The sequence below is a fragment of the Ictidomys tridecemlineatus genome, chromosome 12 (assembly GCF_052094955.1).
Source record: "Ictidomys tridecemlineatus isolate mIctTri1 chromosome 12, mIctTri1.hap1, whole genome shotgun sequence".
Lineage (NCBI taxonomy): Eukaryota > Metazoa > Chordata > Mammalia > Rodentia > Sciuridae > Ictidomys > Ictidomys tridecemlineatus.
In genome coordinates, this window is record NC_135488.1 from 76,134,389 (window position 1) to 76,162,346 (window position 27,958).

General features: G+C 38.4%; 1 protein-coding gene and 1 pseudogene across 7 annotated transcripts in view; both read right to left on the reverse strand.

The window, feature by feature from the left end:
• Nucleotides 1-27,958, reverse strand: part of Ccdc85a (coiled-coil domain containing 85A) — a 176,301-nt gene that overhangs the window by 124,007 nt on the left and 24,336 nt on the right. The gene's annotated exons all lie outside the window — the stretch shown is intronic.
• LOC101957987 (RNA exonuclease 5-like) lies at nt 9-27,831 on the reverse strand (annotated as a pseudogene).

A 27,958-nucleotide genomic window follows, 5' to 3' on the forward strand; every position in this document is an offset into this window, starting at 1 on the left:
AGGAAGGCTTGAATTTTAGGCATTTATTGAAAACTTGCGCATGCCATGTAAATGGATTAGACCCGTTAGCCGGCACACCAACTTCCCACACAAAGCCGTCCACTGAACCAGGAGGCCCAGCAGTCTTTGGAGAAGCTGCAGCCTGACCCGTCTTCTCCACCATCACCCAGGAAGGATGAGAAAAGGCAAGTGGCGAGCCGACTCACAAACCCATGCTTAGGCCAGTGCTTTCCTCTTCATCTTTTATTCCTATGAGTCCCAGGCCAGAGAGGGATCCATGAGGGCTAGTGGTTCCTGGCAGGAGGATGACGTAAAGGGTACCCGGGCTCAGGCTTTTCGGTAGAGCCTTCCAATCTTGTGGCTCCAACGCCAGGCTGTACTCTTTGCGTTTTCCGCCTTTAAATTCTGCAAGGTCTCCCGCTCCGAGGGAGGGAGGGAGGAGGTCTCATTCTCAGACCTGCGGGCCTTCTCGATTCTGGTGGTGAGCTCCTAAGCCACGCGTACAGGTGCCTGGGGGTTAGGGCCTGCCTGCCTTTCAGCTTCCAGTCCTTGCCTGTGAGGACATGGAGGGCCCTCTGGGGTTGCCGAAAGTTTTGAATTTCAGGAAACAGTATTTTTCCTGTCTTCTGCTTTGAGCATCTGGAGGCACGATCACAGCTTCCAGGCCACCAGAGAGGCTTGGTAGTTCCCGAATATGTCCTAAGAAATCTTTACCTACTCCAGATAAATGGTTTCTCGGTTCTCAGAATCTCGTTCCAGCTCCTTAACGAGTGTGTCACAATCGAGAGTGAGTTCTGTCACAGGTCTCTGTACCTTTACGTATACACCTTCCACCGGAAGGCCATTCAAGCACTTGGTGGCCAGCTGGGCAGCTCCCAGGACTTCATACTCTAGAGATGAGGCTGATGCGTTTCCAGAACAGCAGTCATTGTACGAACTGGGCCAAAGCTCCTAAACAGCCTCTTCAGAGCACTTAGGTTCCAATCTTTGCTCAATGGCCCAGCATAGATAGTGGACATCTCTGTCCACTTGATATCTGTCCACTTGATCCGCATCCTTTGGTTCACTTCCTCAGTGAGGAGAGGTGAAAAAGGCTCCAAAGAGAACCGAATAATGCTGAAGGGGTACAGGCGCACTTGCCTTCTGGCCTGCTCAAAGACCTCTCTGTTGGAAAGGCACTTAATAGTCTCACAATCTTCAGGAGATGGGAGTTCAATATCGTCTGTCTCTCGGGATACAAAAACAAGCTTGTGATGCCCCCCCCCTGGTAACCTGGTAACGGAAAGTCAAATGTTCTCATTTCCTCCTCTGTCAGAAGGCATCGCAGCAAGCCCACCTTCTGAGAGCCATACTTTTGAATGACCGGGTCATTCTGCAGGTCGACCTTGGGTTTTGTACCGGCAGATGGTACAGATCCTCCCATGGTCTTAGGCAGATATCCAGCCGTTTGATTTGGTAGCCCGATCACATCAGCTAGAAAAGTAGAGGCAAGCGGAATTTGTGTTGGAAGGCTTTTTGGAGAAATCCAAACTCCAAATAGAACCTGTAGAAGTGGAGTTGACTCATCCCTTGAGGGATGACAACCACTGTTCTGCTCAGTTGCTTTCCGTACAGAAGCTGGCACCACCTGGGTCTCTCAATAACAGGTGCAGCCAGAACTGCATACTTGAGCAGCTCACATAGCTGTTCGTGGGTTATTTCACAGTTTTCAGCCATTACAATGCCAGACAACCGGGCTCTCTTGGGCTCGGGCTGCCTGTCCACGAGATCCAAACGGGGTATCCTTGCCTCGGGCGTCCCCATCAGCCAGTCGGGGACCGTCTCCTCTGGCTGTTCAGCCTCCCGGTCTTCAGCTCCATGATCCTGTACTTGAGTCCTTGTTGTGGAACGCTGTCCTTGGCGTAGAAAGCTGTCCTTGCCTTGATGCCAATCCAGCGAGAGAAAATGTTCTTGAGAAGGAAAAAGGATGGTTTATTGCTTGGCCAGCAAAGGAGAAACAATGGTTCAAGCAAAATTTTAAATGATTGCTGCTTTAAAATGGGTTAAATTAAAATTAAAAAGGTGTCACAATGAGACAGCCTTTTTTTTTTTTTTTAATTGGGGAGTTGGGGAAAAACTCAAAAACAGAATGTATAAATTGAGAATGACAAGGAGGATCAGCCATGGAACGAGCCAAGAAAGGAAAAAGGCTGTTCAATTTCCATTTTTTTAAAAAAAAAAAAAATCACATTAGAAAATATTGAGTTTAAAACTATTGGCAAATAACCTAGGCTCTGCAGTTTAGCAGCGGTATTTCTAATAGCAGAAAAATAAATATGAACTCCAAGGATTGCCTGTAAAAGAAATTAGTCATTACTTCTTTTATTATGTTTTCAATGACTAATAAGAGCAGGGAACACAGAAAAACAACTGCTTGTACTTTTACTGCAGTGTCCAGGAATTACATCATCTGCCCAAGGTATCTGTCCCTAGAGTAAGTCTATGTTCCTAAATTATCACTCATGAGTTACTAATATCATAAGCAGAGAAGGATTCAGTTCAATTAGTCTAAGTAATTGTGAAAATTTCATCTAGCCTCAACAAAATGTTCAAAATACAGCAATGAAACAAAACATCAAGTTCAAAAAGTCGAATGTTGTACACTCTGGGCTTGGTGTAGCCAAATATCTTGCTATTTCACAGGCTGATTTTGACAATAGGCCTGTCTAGAATATTTTTTAAAAATTGACCCTTCAATACTTGCTCAAGCAAAATTTCACTGACCTCATTAATATCTTTATCAACCTTACCAATCTTATCTGACAACTATATAAAGAAATATATTTTCACAATGAAATATCAGAGGTGAAATTTAGATACATCTTTCTTATGTTAACACAAAGTTAGCTCAAGGTGAAAGTTGTATTCATTCCCTAGTGAAAACCCATTTGTTGAGACCGATTCATTTTTGCCTCAGATAACAAAGACGATGTAGGCTCTTTAATTCTAATTTGTACCATATATACTTTGGAAAAACTCATCACATTTCATATTTCATTTTTTTAAGAACAATCTAGAGTTAAAAGACTTAGTTATCTGTGACTGTGCTTCAACATGGCTCTTCCATCTTTAAAGATCAAACAACAAAAATTTATGGTCACCTATAGCAGAGATCAGAGGTATATTGTAGCTTTTTTTGACCTTTCCCTTCTTTCTTCTCTTCAATCCTTTCTCTTCTGTTTCCTAAAAGCCCAGCTTACCACCAACACCCAAAACAAAACCTTGCAGAACTAATATCTGCAATTGCAGATATTAGTTTTGCAAACGGTCCATTCTAAGGGTGTCATTCACCCTTTTGCCATAATTACTAGTGATGTTAATAACATCAAAAAATATTAGAAACATTCTGCAAGTCTATGTCTTGATCATGTATGATTAGTCTCATTACAACCTAATACTATAAGTAAAAAATGCTGGATATGACAAATGAAGATTAGCATTAAGGCATCCAAGAAAGCCAAAATTTCCCAATAAAGATAAGACCTAAGTTCTCTGTAAAAAGTAACCAGGACAAAGCAATCAGACTATGGGGAAAATTCTGCTATTGATTTCATGTCTCATAAAAAAAAAGACTCCTAAGCAGGAAGACGTTTATAGGATCTTTAAAAGCTTTACAATCATCAGATACACAACAGAAATAAGGAGAACTGTATAACGGGAAGGGTTTAATGAAAAGTTTCTCATTCAAGCACATCATTTTCCAACGAATACAAAGTTTATATCATAGGTAAAATGCATCTCATTTTTGAAACTTAATGTCTTCAAATATACAGAATTCAATAAAGAACAGAAGGAAAAGGAGGGGAAGAGGCCATATGCAGATTTAAGTTATTGCATATAAATGTCAGTATCACAGCTACAAACATTTACTGTACACTATGTGCCAAGTCATGCATTATTTAATTCTGAGAAAAATCTTTCAGTACTATTATCAGTTATAGATAAGGAATTTGAGGCACAGAGAATTGAGACTTGACCATATCACAAAGCTTGCAAACACCAAAGCTGGAAAATACTGGACTAGCTGTCTTCAGAGGAAGTCCTTAGTTTTGTTAATTTTCCTTACATACATGACAATAGTGGAATGCATTACAATCATAATTATCCAATATTACTTTTATCTAAATATTCTCTAATGTGCCATGGAGAAACTTGAGCCCTCAGCTTTGCTATGTACCATGTCCTTTAGACAAGCATCCCTTGATCTTTCAACAATTCAATCATTTCTGTGATTCTGAAAACAGACTGATCTATCCTACAAGTCACAGTGAAGGCTCATGATTATAGTAACTACTGTGTATGGAGCACCAGTGTCCAAATAAAAGAACTAATAACAATTCTTGAAATATAGGTGAGCATACTTCAAAAAAAAAAAAAAAAGGCAATCAGATCATCAATAACTCTCACGATGAGCCAACAAGGGGGTCCGAAATAAGATTCAAACTATAGAATTGGTCCTAATTGTCCCCCCAGAAGCTCCTGTGTCCCCAGCCCATGACATTGTTGGGAAGTCTTGGAACCTCTAAGTGGAAGGGGCCTGGTGGGACAAAGTCAGGTCACTGGAGGAATACTTTTGAAGAGGATATTTGGACTCCAGTCCCTTTCTCTCCCTTTGCACCTAGGCACAAAATGAATGTGCTACTTCAGCCGTGTATTCCGTTCTTTTTCTGTGTGATGCCCTCTGCCACGTGTGATACAGCATGAAGGCCCCTGCCAGAGGCTAGGACTCTGCTCTGGACTTCCCAGCCTCCAGAACTATCACCCCAGTTAGCTTCTTCCCACAGAAGGCGACCAACATACCTTCAGAGACCTTAAACTCTAACAAGGAAGAGACGTTGGACCGATATTCAATTACTATTAAAACAAGAATGTGATAGAGATTTTGGTATACCTGACAAGAAATATGGTTATAATTCCAAGATGGCCCTAGAAAAAGATAGCCTATGGGTTGTAAATTTTTGGAAAGGAGCAATGGGGAAAAGGTATTCCTTTGTACCTAATGAGTCAATTGGGAAAGTTTCCAGAGCCAGTCAGAATATCCACATAGTCCAAGTGCACAAAACCAATTCTTGCTTAGAAGATTTCCTATAACACAAATACAAGAAAGATATTGCTGCCGTGGTCCACTTTTCACTCCAAGCTATTTTCCCCACAAATAATGAAATCATTTTAATAAAAAAATGAATAATAAAACCTTGAATTATTTTTAAAATCTGAAACGTTTTCTTTCCTCTGTTGCCAAGCAACACACTCTTGCTATGATATGATCTGAGACCTTGATTAACATTCTCAGTTGTATAGAAGAGATCTAGAAACAGGGTATCTTGATTATAGAATGCAGTTCTTAAAACTACATACATAAGTGAAAGAAAAGAGAATGGAGAGATGCAGGACTCATCAAGTCACTGAATTTCTACAGTAGGAACACCAAGCCACAGGTTCTTCAATTTCAGAAGCCTCATTTGCAGAGGTAACTACCCAGGAGTATTCTATGCAGCAACTCAAAGGGCTGCAGGCAGAACAGAGCAATGTCACTCTCACTGCATTAGCGATAATTATGCATTTTCAGCTACTAAATGGTTTTCATTAGTTTTTGTCCCCTTCTGGAGTAAAAGGTGCCAAAATTTACCTGTTGAAATTATTCAGGATGCATCCCCCAACTTAAGTTCAGTTAGCCCTAGATATCCACTGATTCATATCCAAATTCCAACCATGATTGAAAATGTTCAGAGGAGGGAAAAGTCACCCATACTGAACATGTATAGACATTTTTGGTCATTATTCCCCAAGTAATGCAACTATTTATACAGCATTTACATTGGGCATTAGGTATTCTAAGTAATCTGGTAATGACTTATAGTCCATGGAAAGATATACATATGTCATATGCAAATTCTGCTCTATTTTACACAGGAATCTTGAGCATTCATGTATTTTGGTAGGAGACTGGGAGTCCTGGAACCAATCTCCAGTAGATACTGAGGGATGACTATAATCATAATCACCAAAAAAAGACATTTGGGAGATAAGAAAAAAATTCAAGAGTTTGACAAAATATATAAGGAAGAGATGAAATTCATTATATCAAAGTTAGCAACACCAACTGTAATGACATGTATTTAAAATTCATGAATTGGGAAAACACAATTTGAGTTTGTGCTAGATCATGGAGCTTTAGTTGACCAGAGGTTTATTATGAGAAAGTGTGACAGAGTTGCTTCAAAAAAAATTTTTTTTAATGACTGAATGTTACTAAGTGCTGGACATTGTGCTGAGTACTTCACTCCCAAGAACAGTTCTACAGGACTGTTATCCTTCCACTCATCTATTAGTTTGATATTTAATGAACACCTATTATAATTCTGGCACTGTACTAAGAACTGAGCATTTGGATAATCAAAGCAAAACACATAATCTCTGGCCCTCATGAAATTTATAAACTAGAGAAGCTCTAAAATTTATGATTCTTCTTTTGTAGATGAAGAAATTAAGACACATTCAAGTAACTCTTCCACAAAGTTAGTGGCAGGCCTGAAATTTTAACTTAGATCTATTCTATTCCAAAACCTACAATCTTAACCACAGTTCATCAGGTGTGCCCTGAATAGGGGAGATAATAATTGTATTGTTTACTGCAACAGTCATACCTGGAAAAACAGTCTGGGACACATTTTAAGAGGGGTATTGATTTCCAATTGTGAAACAGGAAAATGGAGTATATCTGGAAATATATCAGAATAATCCTATGTTATTTTTAATCACAAGAGAAGATTTAGGTGGAGCTATTGTAAGTATCTTTACATAATAAAGATTCTAAGTGTGTGTGGGCAAAGGGACAACAGTAATGGCTAGAATAATATCAAGGCATTTTTACTGTTTGAATTGGAGGAAAATTCTTCTATAGCTTTATGCATTAGGTACCAAGAATATCACACTGTAATTATACATTTGGCCCCCCAAATAGTTTTGATACTAGTAGCTATCCTGCAACATGGCAATTACTGTATCAAACATGGGAGGAATGATTTCAATGTCAATGGATGGGATTGACACAAAACTTTTAAGGGCAATTCCTTTCTCAGTACTCCATAGTGCACCATAGGTATACTATGGTCCATGGGCCAAATTCAATCTGCTGTCTATGTTTGTAAATAAAACGAGGTGCATCCATGTCTGTTTTATGTCTGCTTTTGTGTGGAGTACAACCCTTGTGACAGAGACCCACAAAACAAAGCCTAAATATTTATTACCTGGTCACTTACAAAAAAAATGATACTTGTCTATAAAGTTATTACCGATTCAACTTTTCAAACACAATTTATATATCCAAGTGAATTCTCTTGCCTTCAAACATTCACCTCATTAGGTGGTTTACATTCATTTCAGTGATATCACCATTGCTCAAGACTTTCCTGAAGTTTGCCTTAGGGCTGGCTTTTAGGCCTGAAATGCATGCTTTCTAATAGCCCATCCCTGGAAAACCTTGGCATTTAATGGTAAGTAGATAGCTATTTAGAAACAAAATGGTAAATCAAGATAGGTACAACTATCATTGATTGATATCAGGTATCTCCGGAGCAATTCAGCGGGCATTCCCATGAAGCATATAAATTGTCTTTGAAAGCGATTTCAAATGAGTTCCATAAATGATTTTGAGTAAAGACAGCATCTTGGAAATAACTGTCGAACCTCCTACTGTCATTCTTTCGAAAAAGAAAGCTCGTTAGGATGTCTAAATTCTGGTATATTGGTTAAATCGGCCTCTTTACTTCCCAGTCACATCTCATATTGGAGACTTAGGATACATTTGTTATCAACGGGTGGGAAAATGTGGCTGATAGGCCCCTGAATATTATGTGCCAAGAAAACAGATTCACAAAGACATTAACTCTCCCTGGTTCAATTAGTCATGATGGGTTCCCTAATAGCTGGAGGGCCGGTATAGCTCCATCCCTGGCTAGATTCAGAAATTCACTCTTCTATAAGTCAAGTGTTCCAGCCCAGTGCTTCTCGAAGGGAATACTCCTCTCTGCATGAGTGGACATAAAAATAAGGCAACCTTATATGTGAGTGTTTCCAAGTCTTAAATAGCACATTATGTGCTATTCTGTTAATTTTTAAAGTTAGAAATAATTCTTATGAATAACATCATGATGTATGCCTTAAAAATACATACAAGTTCAATTTAACCAAATTTAAGTTGATCATTACTATTAAGTTGATGAATAAAAGCTAAAACCTCCCCTTGGAGTCTACACTGTAAAACGGAATATGAATACAAGCCATAATCTCAATTTTCTAGTTTTAATATCTCACTCTTCTTTAAACAAGAAGACAAGAACATTAAAGAATTTAGAAATAGAATGAGAAATCCATAACTTAAATTCATTCTAGATTTTTGTGCTTCTAAATATTTGACATTTTCTTACCCATCTCCAATTTGACAATTTTCATTAAGCAACTGATCTTTACTGGAAGTTGCAATACCACTTGATTTACTTTTCACAGAAAAAATAGCTCTCATTTTACAATCATAACTCAATTTTGTGGTGTTTCATTAGATGAACGAGTACAAGCAACAAACAGGTTTGGGAATTCACAAAGCTCACCTCTGGTAAGCAAACCACTCAACTAGTGGGACAAGTAACAAGCAGATTAGAAAGCACACTTCCAACAAGTGTACCAAGTTCTGTGAACATCAGACAGCATATTTCACAGAGAAAAAGGACAGTGTGGGTTTGTCTGTTAAGCAGGTTCCATGGAAGCTGGCTAAATGCATACCCACCCCAGTATATGTGTGATGCACAAATTCATGATGTGACCAAAATGCCTTGTCAGTGCATCATTTAAGTTGCCAAGAGAAGGCTTACACACAAGCCAATTCTATTCTCAAGCAGCCAAGTCTAAGCCCGCCTTGGACGTCTCTGTGTAGCTCATCTCTTATTCATAAACCAGTGCTCGTTACTGGTCTACCAGGAAATGAAGTCAGAAAAGCAAAGAACCACAGAAATCATTAGAGGATTACAAACTTAAACGTGGACGTTTCCACAAAATGGGGATTCATTTGAAAAAAGGATGTAGCCCAACTTGGTGAGCCCAATGTGGTATCACTAGGGCTGGGGGTAGAGGCAAATTTGTAGGCGTTTGGTGGCTTTTAAGTGGCTTCTCTATTGCCAAATCAAGAGACCCTGCATCCTTGACCACCTGCATCCCTCTTCCCCTGCAGACATATGGAAATTATTCATTATGTGCAATTTTTTTTGTAGTGAAGCAACAGATGAGGATATCAATGAAGATCCACTTTCGATTGCTATTTTGTTGTTAGGCAAGGCCAGACTTACTTAGCTTTTAGGCAATCCATTTGTGGCTTGTCCCATCATTAAGCACACTGACATTTCTGATGTGAGATCTTCCGGAAATGCCATTTAGCTACTAAGAAATAATGAAGTACAAGCTGCCTTCTCAGAAATGTCCGACCTACTAAACTGCCTGCAATGAAAGGAATATTAAGTGATAAAATTTCTGGAAAACAAACAACTACTCCATGTGGTTTGGGTTTCTGTCCGAGTTATTCTCAAAAGTACATTTGTCTTCCTGCAGAATCATTATGCATTTAAAAGCAGCTCATCTTTATCATAATGACAGCTTACTGAATCACTATAAATAATTATGTTTTATTCTGTTAGTAGTTTAGAATTTTGTCCTTATTTTATACAACTGAGTTTTTAAAAAATTCTTATTTTCAGTACATGGAGAATACCTGAGTATAATAGTAGGGTGAAGGAATTTAAGTAGAAACAGAATCAAAAGGGACTTTAAAAGAGAATATTTGTGCCTATATTGACAAATATGCTGATATGTGAGAAAGGATCTTCCAAGAACAGTAACATCACAATTCCTTGAACAGGTCTTGGTCTCTGACCATCGCGCTGTTCCCATGCATACTGCTCCCTCTGCCCCAATGGCTTTCCTCATCTTCTTATCTTTAGATTTGATCTTGGATGCAATCTTAGCAAGGCTTTCCTGCTGCCCCATACAGCCATCATTCCTTGCTCCTTACTCTCATCAGATACCACTGCACTGAACTCTTACATCCATTAAACCATCTTGGGACCCCTTCTATTCTGCCCCCCGTTATACATCAAAGGCAAGGAGAACATCTAAGTTTTATCTACTTTAAGATCTAGAAATAAACCTGATCTACAATGATCATTGGACATTTACGAAGTGGATGAAATACAAAAACAAAAATGTTTGCGAGTGGGGGGTGGGGTGGGTAAGAGTGTAGTTATTGTTTGAGACAGATGAATATTATGCAGTTGCTCTTTGGTTAATGGCATCAAACAAGAGCACAGAGGGTAAACAGTCAGGTGAGAGTTAAAGAGTTAACCTTGCAATTTTAGGGGGATAAAGGGGTTCCAGACAGTAAATAAAAGCAGAAAATATGTTGAATCACTGGAAAGGTGGTTTTGTGTAAGACACTACCAGCAGTTTGTTCCTGCAGCAGAATGAAGCAGAGAGTAGTTCAAAAAATGACGAGATTATGGTTATGTTTTGTTGTATATAAATAACTTGAGATGGCTGGTTTTAAAATGTAAGATCAAGGAGAATGTTTAATATCAGCTTCTTTATTGTTATAATGGTGTCCTAGGTTAGCATTTATTACTTCATAGTTCTGATTGATCACGTGTCCATAATTACATTAAGGATTCCTGAGGAAAGATACTAAGTTGTTATCTCCCATAACATCTGACTCAAGGCTGAGCACACCACCAGCACTCTGTACTCTTTCTTTCCAGAGTGGAACCACAAAATGTAACATGAAACAAGTGTGTGTGTGTGTGTGTGTGTGTGTGTGTGTGTATGATATACATGCATTTGTGCACATATGCACAAAAAGTCACTGTGAAGACAAAAATGTAAACGAAGTTTAAAGAAAGTACTCCCATGTTAACCAACCTTTTTAGTATCCTGATACTCATTCTAATGACTATAGTCAAAAACGAAGACTACCTTGGAAAACCTAGAGATTCAGTTTAGGAAATGTCTCGGACTAAACACGTAAGTAATCATCAGCATACCCTGGTAGATGAATAAAACGATTTTCTCATTGCAATAATATATTTGTGTCTACCTTCCCTCTGCTGTTGCCTCTGGCACCCTCCAAACCTCATAAAAAGTCAACTTTTAGTTTCAAGAAGTTCTGCCTCCAAAACATTTAGTATTAAAAAATCAGACCAGGACAACTTGCTCAGCCTCTTAACAAGTCAGCGTCATAGGACAAAAGGTGGGGACTGATGTAGATGGGGGAAAAAAAAAAAAAAAAAAAAAATCAAGGGACATGATAACTATCTGCAAAGAGTGGCCTAAGGCAGAATCTTGACAGAACAAGCACTAAAGGATAACTTGAAGACAATTTAAATTTCTAGTATGGACCAGGTAAGAGGTAAGATGTTAATTTATTGATAGAGATGAAATAATAAAGCAAATGACTATTGGCTCAAAAATAGACTACATGGGCTGGGGATGTGGCTCAAGCGGTAGTGCGTTCACCTGGCATGCGTTCGGCCCAGGTTCGATCCTCAGCACCATATACAAACCAAGATGAGTCCGCAGAAAACTAAAAAATATTAAAATTCTCTCTCAAAAAAAAATAGACTACAAAGAACATGTAGAATGTCATCTTAATTTGGCTTAAAAAACATGTACTTAGAAATGGATACAAAAAATGTTTTAGAGGCTGTTAATGATGGTTATCTGTATGGCAATAAGATGGTGTTTTCATTTGCTTTATTATGTATTTTCTAATTTTCTACAATGGTTGTATCTTTTGCTACAACGCAAAATAAATAAAAGCTTATTTTTAATTTGAAAAAATAGAGAACTTTATCTACACTTTAATACATGTGGTTTTACTCTGAAGTGTTTACAGAGTACAGTTTCCATTTTGTTTTAAACTCTCACAAATAAAGGATATTTAGCACTGTATCTGCGTTCACAATGTATGTATAGTAGCTTAAATTAAGGGCATGTGACAAAGGAAAATTTTATGTTGTTAAAAGTTTATCCTTATTTTTTCGCTGTTTTTGTTTGGTGTCTCAGCAAGATTTTTCATACAAGATGTTATATCAGACAAGATACCATATGTCCACAAGCCTCAGCAGGAACAACTCAGAGTCTATAAAACAAATTTAATGATGCTTTTCCATAAATTGACTTCCTATGATCCTTAAAATATGCACATATTTTTAGAAACCAATAATCAGACAAACCTAATTAAGAAAGACATAATTATGGCTAACAAAAAAAAGATCATATACGGAGACTCACATGTTTGCCATAATTTTCATGTACGATGAATATAATAACTATTCAATGCATGCTTTAATCCTTAGATAATTAAGATATACTACATTAGGCTTTTAGAGCAAACATTTTGAGCTTTTTGTTTTTACCTTATATAGAAAGAGTTTTCCCCTTTTGCTTCAGGACTTTATGCCTTTGAAAAGAAAGCACCTTATCAATATTGGCTCTCTTTATATAACATTAACACATGTGGGTATGGAAATAAGTCAATTATCTATTTTGACTTTCTAACAAAATTTATTTTTAAAGCACCAAGAGGATATGTTAGGCATTCCAGTTAAAAATGGCTAAGCTGGGCACAGTGACCCACATCTGTGATCCCAGCAGCTCATGACGCTGAGGTAGGAGGATCACGAGTTCAAAGTCAGCCTCAGCAAAAATGAGTCACTAAGCAACTCAGTGAGATCCTGTCTCTAAATAAAATAGAAAATAGGGCTGGGGATGTGGCTCAGTGATTGAGTACCCCAAATTCAATCCACAGAATGCAAAAAAAAAAAAAAAAAAAAAAAGCTAAACATATTTCTCCTTCAAAACCAATAAAAATGAAACAAAATATTAAAGGTGGAGAACACTTACCCAGGGACAACTACAAAGCAAACTGAAGCACACCTAAATGACAGAAGCTGATATTACTCCTTATACTTCCTCATAATCAGGGAAACAGGTTTCCCTAAAAGCTTAAGCCACACTAGGTCTCCAGGGGAAGGCCAATCTAGTGATGGCAATGACCAAATGAAGTAGTGTATGTCTGTGGCAAGGGCAGGAGAAGGAATGGGTGGTGGCCACAGAGGCCTAGACCAAGTCTGTCATGGAAGACAGTTAAAACAGAAACCCTTTACTACCTCCTCACTTGAATTGCCTCTGCAGGAGGGAGGCTGCCAGAAACAAAAACAGCAAGGCTAGTGCATACACAGTCAGCCTCTGAACAATGGCATGTTGCTGTGCAGCCCATCACCTGTTAAAGGTCGAAAACTAGGGAAAGAAACCCACAAGGCAAAGAAGATACCTATTTGGTTAGAGGCCTTTTGAAGCAAAAAGTCAAAACTGAATTTTTTTTCCTTTGAATTGTCCCAATTCACATTCTCCTTTCTCCATGAGCAAAAGATAAACATAACAAAAAGAACAACACAATAAAATGGGAAATTTCAAGTCAATCATTTTTCATGACTACAGAGAAATCTTGGATAGGAGAGTTCATAAAAGGAGAAAACAAACTTAAAACCAAAATAAAAATAGTCTGGCAGAGTTTAGATAAAATATCGCTGAAAGAAAAAATAGGAGAAAGAGAAGTAGGTGGAATGAATACAAGTAAACTCACCAAAAAAAAAAAAAAAAAAAAAAAACCAAACACCAAGGTGGACAAGATCCAGACACTAAAAAGGATAGATGCGAGAAGAAAATAGACATGTATTCGTACTTAAGAGAAGTACGAGCAGATTATTCAATATATAATAGGCTTCATTGGTGTCCAAGAAGAATGAATTAAAACCTAAATGAAATATTAGATTATATCCACCAAAATGGCAACAAATTCTTAAGTTGTACAATAGCAGCTGTCAGCACGTTAAATGATCAGCAGTTTCATCTACTGCTGGTGGGAGAAACCTTATCTAGGAAGGCTGAAGACCCACTGCTATGGCTCAGCCATACCACTCCAACAATATGCACACTTATATGCAGAAGTGTATATTATATATATAAGTTCATGACAGCTTTCCTCATGACTGCCAGAAACCAGCAGAATGCGTTTATCAGTAATTGAACAAATAAATATTTTGGAGAATATTCATGCAATAGAATATTATACAGCAGGGGTCAGCAAACCTTTCCAGAATAAAGTGCCAGATGGTAAATACTTTAGGCTTTGAGAGCATGGGATGTCCATTACAATGGCTCAACTCTGCCACTGAGCACATTTGACCACCTAAATGAATTAGCATGGCTGCATTCTAATTGGACTTTATATACGAATAGTGAAATTTCAATGTCAATTTTCACAAGTTTTTAGATCTTTTTCAAACATTTTAAAATGTAAAAACTAGTCAACTTGCAAGTCAAAAAAAAAAAGAAAGAAAAACCCCAAGACCCAAACAAGGGACTAGAGGTGGCCTAAACAACTCCCTGAACAAGGCTGAAGAGACTTTAAAGATTGAACTTATTCAAATTAAAAAAAAAAATTTAAAGAGTACATTCTAAATAATCAAAATTGTATGCTATCAATTAATAGAGAAAAACTATGACAAAAATCCAACACCCAATCTTGATTTAAAAAAAAAAAAAGGAACAGAAGGTGGCTTCTTCAAATTGAAGAATACATAAGTATAACTGTGGGTTTTTTCCTTTAAAAGTGAGAAACTGGACCCTTTGCCACCAGATCCAGAACAAGGCAAGAATGTCCTCTTCTCCATTCCTATTCAGCTTTGCAATGGAAGTTCTAGTTAGCACAGTAAGACAAGAAAAGGAAGTGAAGAGTATATAAATAGGAAAAAACAACATGGCCTCTACAGGCAGATGCCATTTTGTTTGTGTAGAAAATCCCAAAGAGTTGACAAGCAACCAACCAAAAAAAAAAAAAAAAAAAAAAATCTTGAATCATCTGGACTTTCCATCACAAAAATTCATTCAAAATGAGTCATGTACACCCAAATATAAATCACAAAATTCACCCACTATATAATTAGCATCCTGGTAAAGTCTTTCATATATGCACCATCAGTCCTCCTCACCTGGAGTTTGCAAGCATCATGGCAATCAATGGAAAATCCAGATGATTCAATTATGCAGCACTTCCTCTGCACAGTATCAATCTAAATGATTTACCCATACTGAGTCTCAAAACATGCCCATAAAGTGGGAAATATTACCATCCTCTTCATACAAATGCAGAAACTGAGGCCGAGAGTTTGCATCACTTGTTTAAAGGTCATACAATAAGAAGAGATGCCAAGATTCAAACTGTACAGCCTCAGAGCTTGTACTCTTCACTTAGATTACACTGATGGCAATACTTCCCCCAGAAGGCTGCTCTTATCCACTTAGTCTCGTCTCAGCAGAGCATTTGAGATCACCACCACCTATCAGTCAAACCTGGTCCCCAGTGCCTGTCCAGCCTTATTGGAGATATATCTGGTGCCATATTATGGCCCTCTACTTCTCCCCCTACCCGCTATATCCTGCTGCTGACTGCAGACCTTCTCTCCCCCCAATCCCCACTCTGCAATTCACTACCCAAGGTTCCCCTACTAAATCTGAGCCATCTGTGATCAGGTCACATTTAGAAGAGATCATTTTTGATTGCTCTATTTTAAGCAATGAGGTTTTTCTCCTATGCCCAAATTGAGGCAAGGAAGAAAAAAAAAAGAAAAAAAAAAAAAAACACTTCAACAGCAACTTTTTATACCCGAAATAAATACTCTTTAATATCCAGTCATTAAAAGTACATTAGTCTCTTTTCAAGGGGTTCCTAGAGTGCAGAATAATAAAAATTTTAAGAGGCAGTTCAATCCCTGTTTGGCCTAGATCCTAGAGTCTAGGGATTCAAGCAAAAGTCATCCATCACCCCTCTTCCTCCAACCTCCTAAGAAAAAAAGGCAATTCCTAGAAGAACTCTTTGTTTGAAACACAGGTAATTTTAGCTTTGACTCTTGGCAATACAAAGAGCCTACTCTCAAATTACAGACAAATTTAAACTTCATAAAACAAGGATGTGGATCCCAATTGCTACAATACCACCTTGTCACCCAGCCTATTCTGAGCCTGTTTCTACAAGGTGTGAAATAACAGATAAATGCAAGATGTTGGCCTAACACCCTAAAAGCAGGCAACTGGGTTCCAGGACTAAGTGAGCTTGAAATTGTGAAATTCTGGACACACTCAAAGTATATGGAAGTGCTTATTTCTTCATTTAGAAATAATGGCCAAGGTAATCCATCTGAAAGCTGTCAGAGATGACATAAAAGCACGGAACCCTAACCAAGACTGTAGTCAGTTGAAAGCTCTCCACCTCTCATTTCTTGAGTCAGTAATCTTACATCCTCTTTGCCCATAATTAATGGCAATTAGCTTATCTATGAGGCTTTTTAGCTTCTTATTTGCCGAGATTACAGTGAGAAAATAAGCAGCTCACAGGTGAGGAAGAGGGCTGTCCAACTGTCAAATATAAAACTTGGTGCACTACTATTTTCTCTCTGGAGCAACAAAGAAGGCTAACATTTATCAACTTTCACCTTGAACTTATGATTTCATAAACAAGGCGAGAAGTGAGTTGTCCCAGATAACAAGACCTTAAGAGGAAACTAGAACCAGGGGTATATAGTATGATTGGCTCCAAAGCTCAGTCCTCTCCACTCTACCAGCCTGCTTCAGATAGAATTCCTATAACATGGGCTACTCAATGAGGCAATGTTTCCCAAGTGTAGATGCACAAAGCAAAGACTGTCTTGACATTTACCAGTGAGAAGTATATTGAAGACTTTATTTTTCTGATATACACAAATATATAACCAAGATGCCTGGATTTTAGATGAGTATCTTTCATATTTACCCTCCAAAGTACATTTGTTCTCTTTTTGTGTGAAAGCACAAGGAATGAAGCATTCTCTGTCAAATACAAACCCAAAGAGTCCTCTCTCCCATCATAAGTGCTCTCTGAACACTGCTATTCAGCAACAGGAACTCTGGAACAGAATCACTAGAGGACTTCAGTCAGCCAGCCATACCATAAACATTTACCAAGAGCTTATTATGCCAGGTATTGACATAGAAAGACAAAAGATGGTTTTTAATCCTCAAATCTGAAACTGAATTGGGAAGACAGCAAACTATTTTACTGGGATAAAGGGTATGGGATGCTACAGGAACAAAAAAAATGGGAGAGACAGAACACCATTGAAGGTCTCCAGTGTAGAATCTGGCCAAGTACATGGACACAATCATGGCAAGTACATGGACACAAGTGGCCGATATAACCAGAGCAACTCGGGTGTGATGGGTTAGAGGGAATGGAACAAACTGGATTTGATGTCTAGGAGCCAAACTGGGTCCAGATATCATAGGCCCTTCTGTGGCATGGGAAAAGGGAGATTAGGTTTCATCCAGAGGTACAGAGATGCCACTGCTAACTTCTGGGCTGACAATGAATATGATACGACAGAGGTTTTAGGAAGATCACTCCCAAATAGAGAACAATTTGAAATGGGGAGGTGTTACAGATAATGGGAACATAAAAGGTACATACATGGCTTACTACTAGAAGTCCCAAGAGGGAAGTTACAAGGGTCTGAGCTAAGAGAGTGACAGAGGAGACAGGGGACAGATTAAAGAAGTATTTAAGAGGGTAAATTGGCCAATTTTTTTTTAATTGTCTAGAACTCTAGGCAAGAAAATCTTGAATAACACCCAGCATTCCACCTGAGGCAACAGCAAGACCTTCACTGGAGGGAAAGGGGTAAAAACGAGAAGGAAGGTTACAATGTTAGTTCTAGAAACTTTTCCTTCACCTTACTTTACACTGTAGTTGCTTTATTTTGAATGTTCCTAGTAGTATACCACCACTAAATAAGATTATTTACAGAGATCGTGATAACACCCACAGGATATTTTAAAAATAACAATCAAGCAAATGTTCTGGCCCGAATTCCCTAGAATAAGAAAATACAGGGGAAAATGCACATACCAAATAAAAAAAAAAAAAAAGATCAGTGAATGAACTAACAGAACACATTTCTGCAGTGCAAATACAGGATGTGACCTAAACAAGCATGACTTGCACTCCAATGGATCATCTCCCCCACCCAAGATTATACACAGCTCCCTGGCATGGGGAGTCCAGGCTGTCTCCCATTTCCCCCCCCTCACCCCACCCCCGCTCAAAGGGAACACTCCGTTTCTCTCTTGTCAATGTTCATAATGACAAATCTAAGTTCCAATTGGGGTTTATCTAAATTTGGAGGTAGTGAGGAAGTACAGTGATTCCCCAACTCAGATTCCCTTGGAGAGTCAAATAGGAGACATTGATAAAGAAGCCTGGAGGCAATGTTAACAGGGAGTGGAGAAGAGTGTGGTGAACAGGAACTTGCCTGACCCCATCACTGCATTTAAAACAGTCACATAAAATGGGCAAACAAAAGTACCATTTTTCCAGGAGAAATGAAATTTTTTCATATGTTTTTGGCCTTTTGCAACTTCCTTAACAATTTGGGAAATGCAAATCAAAACTATACTGAGGTTTCATCTCAATCCAGTTATAATGGCAATCAAAAAAAAAAAAAAAGAAATGCTGGTAAGTATGTAGGAGAAAAGGAACACTCACATATTGGTGGGACTATAAATTAGTACAAACACTTTGGAAAGCAGTATGCAGATTCCTTAAAAGACTAGGAATGGACCCACCATATGATCCAACTAACCCACTCCTTAGTATTTATCCAAAACAACTAAAATCAGCAGACTATAGGAATACCAATGCATAGCAGCATTCACAGCAGTGCAATTCACAATAGCCAAGTTATGGAACCAGCCTAGGTGTCCCTTAATAGAGAAAATGTGCCATAAATACACAATGGAATTTTACTCCACCATAAAGATTGGAATGATGGAATTTGTGGGTAAATGAGTAGAACAAGAAAACTTCATGCTAAGTGAAGTAAGCCAAACTCAGAAATTCAGGCTTTAATGTTTTCCATTATACGCAGAAGCTTGAGAGAAATAAGGAATTTTAAAAGAGGAGGGATCTCATGAAAATAGAATGGTGGAATAGAGGAAAGGAATCTAGGGGGAAGGAGAAGGAATGGGAAAGGAGAGGATGTGCAGAATAAAATTGGCCAAACTATTTTATGTGCATGTATGACTAGATCACAATGAATTCCACTTTTATGTATAAGATAAGGCTTCAGTTTTTAAAAACTAGAAGACCAATAGAAGAGAAGAGAGGGCCAGAGGAAAGGAGAGAAGGGTTAGCATTAGGGATTGAAATATAGCAAATTATGTTATGTGCATTTATTAACGTCACAGTGAACCCCACAATTATGTACAATTAATGCACTACACACACAGAGCTGCAAATTCCTTGATATGTAGCTCATCAACAGATGGAGTAATTACCCTTCTTGCATCTTAATGGGCTTGTGCACTGCCTCTACCAACAGACTAAGAAAGTGACAGTGTGAACTCTGAGGCTAGGTCACAAAAGGCCAGGCGGCTTTTGCCTGTTCTGCTGAACACTTGCTCTTGGATCACTGAGCCACCATTTTACACCGAGGCCAGCACACTGCAGTAGGCACATGGAAGGATCCCACGGAATTCCCGGAATCTGCAGAGACCAGGGCATGCCCACGAAGCATCAATCTATCCCAGGCCATGCATATAACATCTAAGTAAAGATGACTCCGGATAATTCCTTCCAGTCTCCAGAACCCAAGTCGCCCTAGCTGAGGCCTCAGAAATTGTGGAGTGAATACTACGCTTTGTCCAAATTCCTGGTCCACAGAACCCATGAGGATAATGAAAATGTTGCCGTTTTACAGCACGTAACTGTTGAAATGGTTTGTTACACAGAAATAAAACACCACAACACCTCCACTGAACAGGCAGCCAGTGCTCTTCCTGCTGCTTCTCTGTGAGATGAAGGTCTTCTGACACTGGCCCCACAAGTTTAATCAAGAAAAACCAAACTTAGATCTTGTGACTTCTCCAATCTTAAAACACCCTGGGCCAAATAAAACAGAATTGTGACTGAATCTGACCCCTGGCCCACCAGTTACAAGTCCTCACATGGCATGTAGATTCTCTAGAGGCAGGGATGCATCTTCAACAGTCACTCAGAGCTCACGGTTGGTGGGTCAGACACCCTGTGGATGCCACTCTGTACCATGCTAGCTTTTGTTTTTTTGGGTTTTTTTTTATATTATGTAAATCTGCTGTATTGAGGACAGATTTTTTTTTTTAAATAAAACTCCCCCCAAAATTCCAAGATTTGCTGTAATTCTGAAGTTTGGGGTAGATTTTAAGGTACATTTTTTTTAAAAAAACTAAAAGCAGTAGTGATAATTATCAAAGTTAAGGTCCAATAAATCTGAGTGAAATTGGAGCTCACATGGTAAACCTAGAACCCATTACCTGTACAAGCAGAAACTCAGATGTGAAACAAAAGATGAGCAGAGAATCTACTTCATAGTAGTAGCTCAAGAAAAAACAAGTGTATAAAGAAGTGGCCAAATAACTTTTTTCAAGAAGGGATTGATGTGGCTTTCCCTTATTCTATATTTTGGCATTTCCACAAAGAAAAAGAAAAAAAAAAAATCACAGCTTCATTTAGGTCTTAAACTAATATACATTGTTAAGTCTCAACAGAAATGACAATTTTCTTCAAACTGTCATAAACAGTACAGGATATTCATCGTAGCTCATCAAAGATAAAATACCGTTGCCCAATGTTGGGCAAGGTAGTGCAGGCCTGTAATCCCAGTGGCTGGGGAGCCTGAGGCAGGAGGATAAGTAGTTCAAAGCCAACCTCCACAATGGTGAGGCACTAAGCAATTCAGGGAGACCCTGTCTCTAAATAAAATACAAAATATAGCTGGGGATGTGGCTCAGTGGCTAAGTGCCCTGAGATCAATTCCTAGTTTAAAAAAAAAAAAAAAAAAAAAAAAAAAAACTTTGCCCAAAATACAGAGTATTAATAAAAAGACCATTCACATTTCCAACTACCCAGTAGCAAGTTTTATATAAAGTTAACATTTAGTTTTGAAAGGGAAAAACAAAAGCAAAACAGATTCCTATTTGTATCTAATTTTTTCTAAGCATCACTCAGGCCTAAATTAATCTTCTTGTAAGTGACTAAGGTTTTATTTGTCTGTTTTAGTTTTCTTTATAAGGAGCACAAACAAGCATTCACATGACATTCAGTAAAATGTTTATTTTCAAACAGGCTACATTAAACAAATTAGCATTGTATTTACTTTCTGTGAAATCACTGTACCGCAGCCATCTGTACTAGTGAGCCATGGTATCAAGAATGAATTGTAGCTGCCTTTCAAGATGGTTGAATAGAGAAGGTTGCTTTCCTGGCTGCTCTGTGGCAGGAAACCAAGAAAGCAGACCAGCAGCCTCTCAGCAAGGTGGGCGAGCAAAAATGGGGCGGGGGCTTTACTGGAATTTAAAACTAGACTTTCAAAGCAGATCAGGTGGTTGGATATAATAAGGAAAAAATCCCCAGCCCCACAGCCACTGCTCCAGCCAGAGACACAGCCAGAGTGGTCCCTCCACAACAAAGTGGAGGGATAAGGGGAATTAAAGAAACCCCTCTTTAAAAAAAAAAAAAAAAAGTGGTCTGAGGCTTATCTGAGTTCAGAGAGTTTAAGAGATCAAAGACACTGACCAACCAAACTGAAAGGCACGCTGCACAATACCCTTGTGTGGGGATAAAAAGTTGCCACCTCTCCTGTGTGTGGAGAACAGAGGAAGGAACTGTTGTGTAGCCACTGCACTAAGGATGGCAGCTGAGGCAGTCTATTCCTGCAAAGCCAAGTTTGGCCCAAAATACAGGCCTGGCAAACCCATACTGCATGACAGTATTCCCAAGAGAAGAGGAGAAAAATCACACGTGGAGTGAGGTTTACACAGGGGACAACTGGTCACAGAAACCCACGTGGCTCTCCCTTCCAATCCGGCAGCTTGCAGGACTCTTGGGAGTCCTGCCTGGCCAGGGATTCAAAAGGGCAAGGGTGGAAGAGATCGATTTTGGAGACTAAACCCAGTACCAGGAAATATGGGGTCCGTAGGTGACCTAGAGTAAACCCCAGGGGAGATCCCTGAGGGTGCAGTCTTTCCAGCATGGACCAGCAATTAGTGGGCCCTAGAGTGCTCCAGTTTAAAAATCTCCAGACCAATTGGCATTGAGCGGAACCTGGAGCCCAACTAAGCCTAAATTTCACCTCCAGGAATTCCACCGATGGGATTACTGCTCTCACTTCAGCAATCTGGAGGGTGGAGCATCATGCTCAGGACAACTCCCACCTAAGGCTGCTGAGAAGCTGAGAATCTTTTGAACTCCAATGAAAACTATTCTTTAACTGTCCAGATTTTTCCCTCTCCTTTTTCCTGGTTTTCTTTTAATTGTGACCTTAGTAGTTCATGCACATTTATACATAATCATATTTGCTTCTCATTTCTAGCAGTTTTGAAGCCAATTATTTTTCATGGATCAGTTTTTTGAAGACTAGGATATTTGATTATTATATTTCAATTTTGTATTTTTTTTTATATTTCTCTCCTGTTTCCCTCACTTTTCTTCCACTGACAGCTAATCTCTATTTCTTTCACTCTTCCTTAACTTTTTTACTTCATTTTCTCTCCTCCCTCATGATCATCCTATATCACTTCTATTCTCTTTGTTCACCATTCAAAATTGTAAGCCCTTTTGCAAATTTACTGCTTTTATTATAGGCAATAATCATATCATTTCTGTTTATTGTGACAATTAACATTGAAGATATCACAGCAAGAACTATTTGATTTAATGATATATATTGTTTGAATTTATAGTTATTTGTCTCCCCCTTGATAGTGAAGCACTGGAAATCTTTAGACACTATAGGTCCACAGGGTAGAAACTCTACAGGCTCAGATCCATATTGTTAGATGGGTAGACATCCCAACATGAAGAAGCAAGGAAAAAAAAAACACCCCAAATGAACCAAGATGTTCCAATAACAGAATCCATCAACACACCACAGTGGAAGAAATGTCAGAAGTTTAGAATGTACATAGTTAAAATGATCTGTGATATAAAGGATAATATAAGGAATGAAATCGGAGAAAAATACAGTAAGTGAAAAAAAATTCACTTCAGTCAAGAGACTGAAAAAAAATAAAGCAGAAATCCTCAAAATGAAGGAATCAAACCAAATTAAAAATTCAGTTGAAAGCATCACCAACAGACTAGAGCACATGGAAGACAGTTTCACACAATGAAGACAAAATGTTTGATCATGAAAACAAAGCAGATCATGGAGAAAAGATGTTAAGAGACAATGAACAGAACTTCCAAGAAATGTGGGATAACTTGAGAAGATACAAATCAGATAACATTAAAAAGAATGCATCATAATCAACTGGGGTTCATCCCAAGGATGCGAAGTTAGTTCAACATTCAGAAATCAATAAATATTCATCACATCAACAGACTTAAAGATAAGAACCACATGGTTATCTCAACAGATGCAGAAAAAGCACTTGTCAAAATATAGCATCCATTCATGCTCAAAACACTGCAAAAACCTCAACACTGTAATAGCTATATATGGAAAACCCATGGCCAACATCATTCTAAATGTTCTATTGAAAAATTGAAAAGCATTCCCTCTAAAACCTGGAACAACACAGGAATGTTCTCTTTCACCAATTCTATTCAATATAGTCCTGGAAACCCTTAGCCAAAGCAATTAGAAGAAATAAAGAGATCAGTATAAAAAGAATTCAAATGTTCCTATTTGCCAACAACATGATCCTATATTTAGAATAAAAAAAAAAAAACTCCAGAAGTTTCTTGAACTCAAACAAATTCAACAAAGTAGCAGTAGATAAAATTAATGCCCAGAAATCAATTGCATTCATATACACCACTGAAAGATAAATCAGGAAAATTGTCCCATTCTCAATAGCCTCAAAAAATAAAATATTTGGGAAACAATCTAACAAAAAAGGTGAAAGACCTCTACAATGAAAACTACAGAACACTAAATTAAGAAATTGAAGAAGACCTTAGAAGATGGAAAGATCTCCCATTTTCTTGGATAGCCAGAATTAATATTGTCAAAATGGCCATACTACCAAAAGCAATATACAGATTTAATGCAATTCCTATTAAGGTTCCAATGATGTTCTTCATAGAAATAAAAGAAGCAGTCATGAAACTCATTTGAATAAAAATAAGAGGTCCAGAATAGCCAAAGCAATCCTCAGTGAGAAAAGTGAGGGAGAAGGCATCGCAAATGCATTGAAGAATAGAAGACACAGAAACAAACCCACATAAATACAATTATTTCATACTAGACAAAGGTGTCATAAACATACATTAGAGAAAAGATAGCCTCTTTAACAAATTGTGCTGGAGAACTGGAAATATAGTAGGTAAGAAAACAAAATTAGACCCCTATCTCTCATCCTGCACAACACTCAATTCCAAGTGGATCAAGGATCTAGGAATTCGATCAGAGACCCTACACCTACTAGAAGAAAAACAGGCCCAAATCTCCACTATGTGAGCTTAGGAATTTAATTCTTCAACAAGACTCCTAAAGCACAAAAATCTAGAATTTACAGCAAAGGAAAAAAACCAAGAACAGGAAGAGAAAGGCTATAGAAAGGGGGGAAAAAAATCTTTGCCACCTACACCTCAAGTAGAGCATTAATCTCCAGGATATATAAATAACTTGAAAAACTTAACACCAATAAATAAATGGGCAAAGGAACTAAACAGACACTTCACAGAACACAGTCAACAAATATGAAAAAAGGTATTCAATATCACTAGTAATCAGAGAAATGGAAATCAAAACTACCCTGAGATTTCATCTCACTCCAGTCAGAATGGCAATTAATAATACAAGTAACAAACATTGGCAAGGATGTAGGGGAAAAGGTATACTCCTACATTGCTGGTGAGAATGCAAATTGGTTCAACCACTCTGGAAAGCAGTATGGAGATTCCTCAGAAAACTAGGAATGGAACCACCATTTGACCCAGCTATCCCACTCCTTGGCATATATGCAAAGGACTGAAAATCAGCATACTGTAGTGATGTGGCCACATCAATGTTGTTTAGAGCAGTTCACTTCACAATAACTAAGCTATGGAACCAATCTACATGCCCTTCAACAGATGGATGGATAAAGAAAATGTGGTACATATACAAAAATTGTCTGTTACTCAGGCATAAAGAATGAAATTATGGCATTTGCCAGTAAATGGATGGAACTGGAGACTATCATGTTAAGTGAAATAAGCCAATCCCCAAAACCAAAGGCCAATGCTGACCCACAATAGGTTGCGGGGGGCAGGGGGAGTGAAGGTTCACCAGACGATAGGGGTAAGTATAGGGGAAAGGAGAGGAATGAAAATGGGAAAGACAGTAAAAATGAATTAGACATAACTTTCCTATGTTCATATGTGAATATACAACCAGTGTGACTCTACACGCACAACTACAAAAATGGGAAGTTATACTCCATTTGTGTAAGATATACATAATAATAGAATGTATTTTGATATTAACTAAAAAGAACCAGTAAAAATTTTTTAAAAAATTTTTTTAAAGGCTTGGGTATATTCTCAGACAGAAGTTCATATGTGCCACCATGCTCAGATCTGGTCAGAGGCCTGCAGAGCAGAATGGCAGACTGACTCTGCAACCTGAAGATTCCTTCCTTTCCCATCTAGCTGCCCAAGTGTGTTTGCACAAGGAAATCCTTGAGAAAGGTGAACATTGCCCTTTTCTTCCTCTATAGATTATAAGCAGAGGGGTTTTGAGGTCTGATATGGGTACCAAGAAAATTCTGGTTTCTTAGATATTATAAGTGGGTGCTAAAGACCATGAAGTGCCAAGAATTGACAAGATGAGGAAAAACATCCCGAGACAAAGAACCAAACCTGCCAGCTCTCCTAATAAAGTTCCCTTTGCCCCCACCTTCCTTTTATCTATCACACCGGATGCTGCTAAATGAGCCTAGAGGAAAAAGAGGCAGCTTAAAAAATAAAACCAAACCACTCATTCCGACTATAAAATCCTATGAAACCCTTGAGTTGAGCTGGGCTCAAGACACTGCTTGACCCCCTGGCAAGTAGTTTACCACATGCCCAATAAATTCTCCCAAGATTCTGTTCTTTCCCCGAAACCAATTTTTTTTTTTTAACTTATCTAGGAGCTGCACTACAGAGAATAAAGAATCCTGTGTTGTAAAATATACACTACTTCAAAATACTGTGCTGCAGAAAAACAATCTTTAGTGATTTACCCATCCAGTGTTGTTTTATGCATATGTTTGTATGTACCCATATGGGGTATCTGGGGAGGAGAGAATTTGCTCTAAAACTTTATTTTATATATAAAATTAGCTAGAAAGAGCAATTTAGCATAGTCTTTATGCCAATAAAATTTAATATCCAGAATTACTAGAAAAAGCCAATTCCCATAAGTTTATATTCCTATAAGACCTCAGAATTGAAGGCAGACTAAAACCTTAGTCTGTGAATGGTAATCCATAAATGTCACAATAAAGATCACATTTATCTAATTAAGTCATTAAAACAAACTCTGCACAAGTAGCTTCACAGTGATTACAGGTAAAGAAGTAGTTAAAAACAGGAAAAGGCCAAGTGTTGGTGGATTCAGATATAAACTTTAAGTTATCCTTAAGTTTATTATTTTTTATAAACACCATTAAATATTACCAGCACCTCTGCAGCAGAAGTTAGCAAGTTTGCTTTCCTTTAAAGAATTATATTTTTGTTTCTTCTCCAGCCCCAGAAGGCAATGGAATGAAAAGAACAGATGGTGAATACCAAAGAGGAGAAACAAAATTTTTTAAAGATAACACCAGTTTAAATGTCTACCTCTGAAAAAAACAAAATCTCTGCACCTATAAATTAACTTGACTACACATGTTCACAACATGCTGGTCAGCACAGCTGTGATCCGGCACACACTCAGCAACAAGAGAATCAAGATCCATTGTTACCTGGGATCATCCATTTACAGGTCCAGAAGTCTGGCTAGAATACCCACAAAGTCTGCCTCTTTTGGCATCTCTGGGTTACACCAGAAGTTCTCAAACTTTGCAAAGTCACTTTTTTTTCCCTCCTCTCCCTCCCCAAGTAAGGGCTTAAGTTGATATGGAAGAAACCAACTGGTTAAATATAGCAGTGCTCCAAGTGAAAGGCATCTGTGGTGGCAGTAATGGGGAGCCTGAGCACCAATCCCCTCGCTACACCCGCCCCGCACTAGCCCTAGGGAGTTTCCACAGAGCATCTCGGGGTCAATGGAGCACAGTTTGAAAAGCACCCCCGAGACTTCTTATAGAACACAAAAAAACTAAAAGGAGGTCAAAACTTTTCTGAACCACTTAGTTCAACCACAAAAATCTAAAGAACATTTTACATGATCAACAGCATTATCATGAACACCCATGAATAGCATTTTATGCCCTATGAAATCACGCCCCAAACCACTGTCCAGAATTATCTTCTCCAACCTTAACACAGATCTTGGTACAAACCTGCTAATCTCTTCACTGTTCCTTAAACAGTTTGTTCATTTTCACCTAAATGTTTTCCCTCCCAGACATCTTCATTCTCCTACCACACTATCCAATCCAACCACTGCTCAGGAATCAGCCTCCCAACATACCTCTTCGGAGAGCCTCTGACATAGTGGCCTGGGAGCCATGTCCCAAGCCCATGAAGGCCCAAAGCACCAACCACTCATCTTGTCCACTTGCTTCATAATTATACACCCCCTTTGTTCCTTACCTCCCTCCACCCATGGACACATCACCC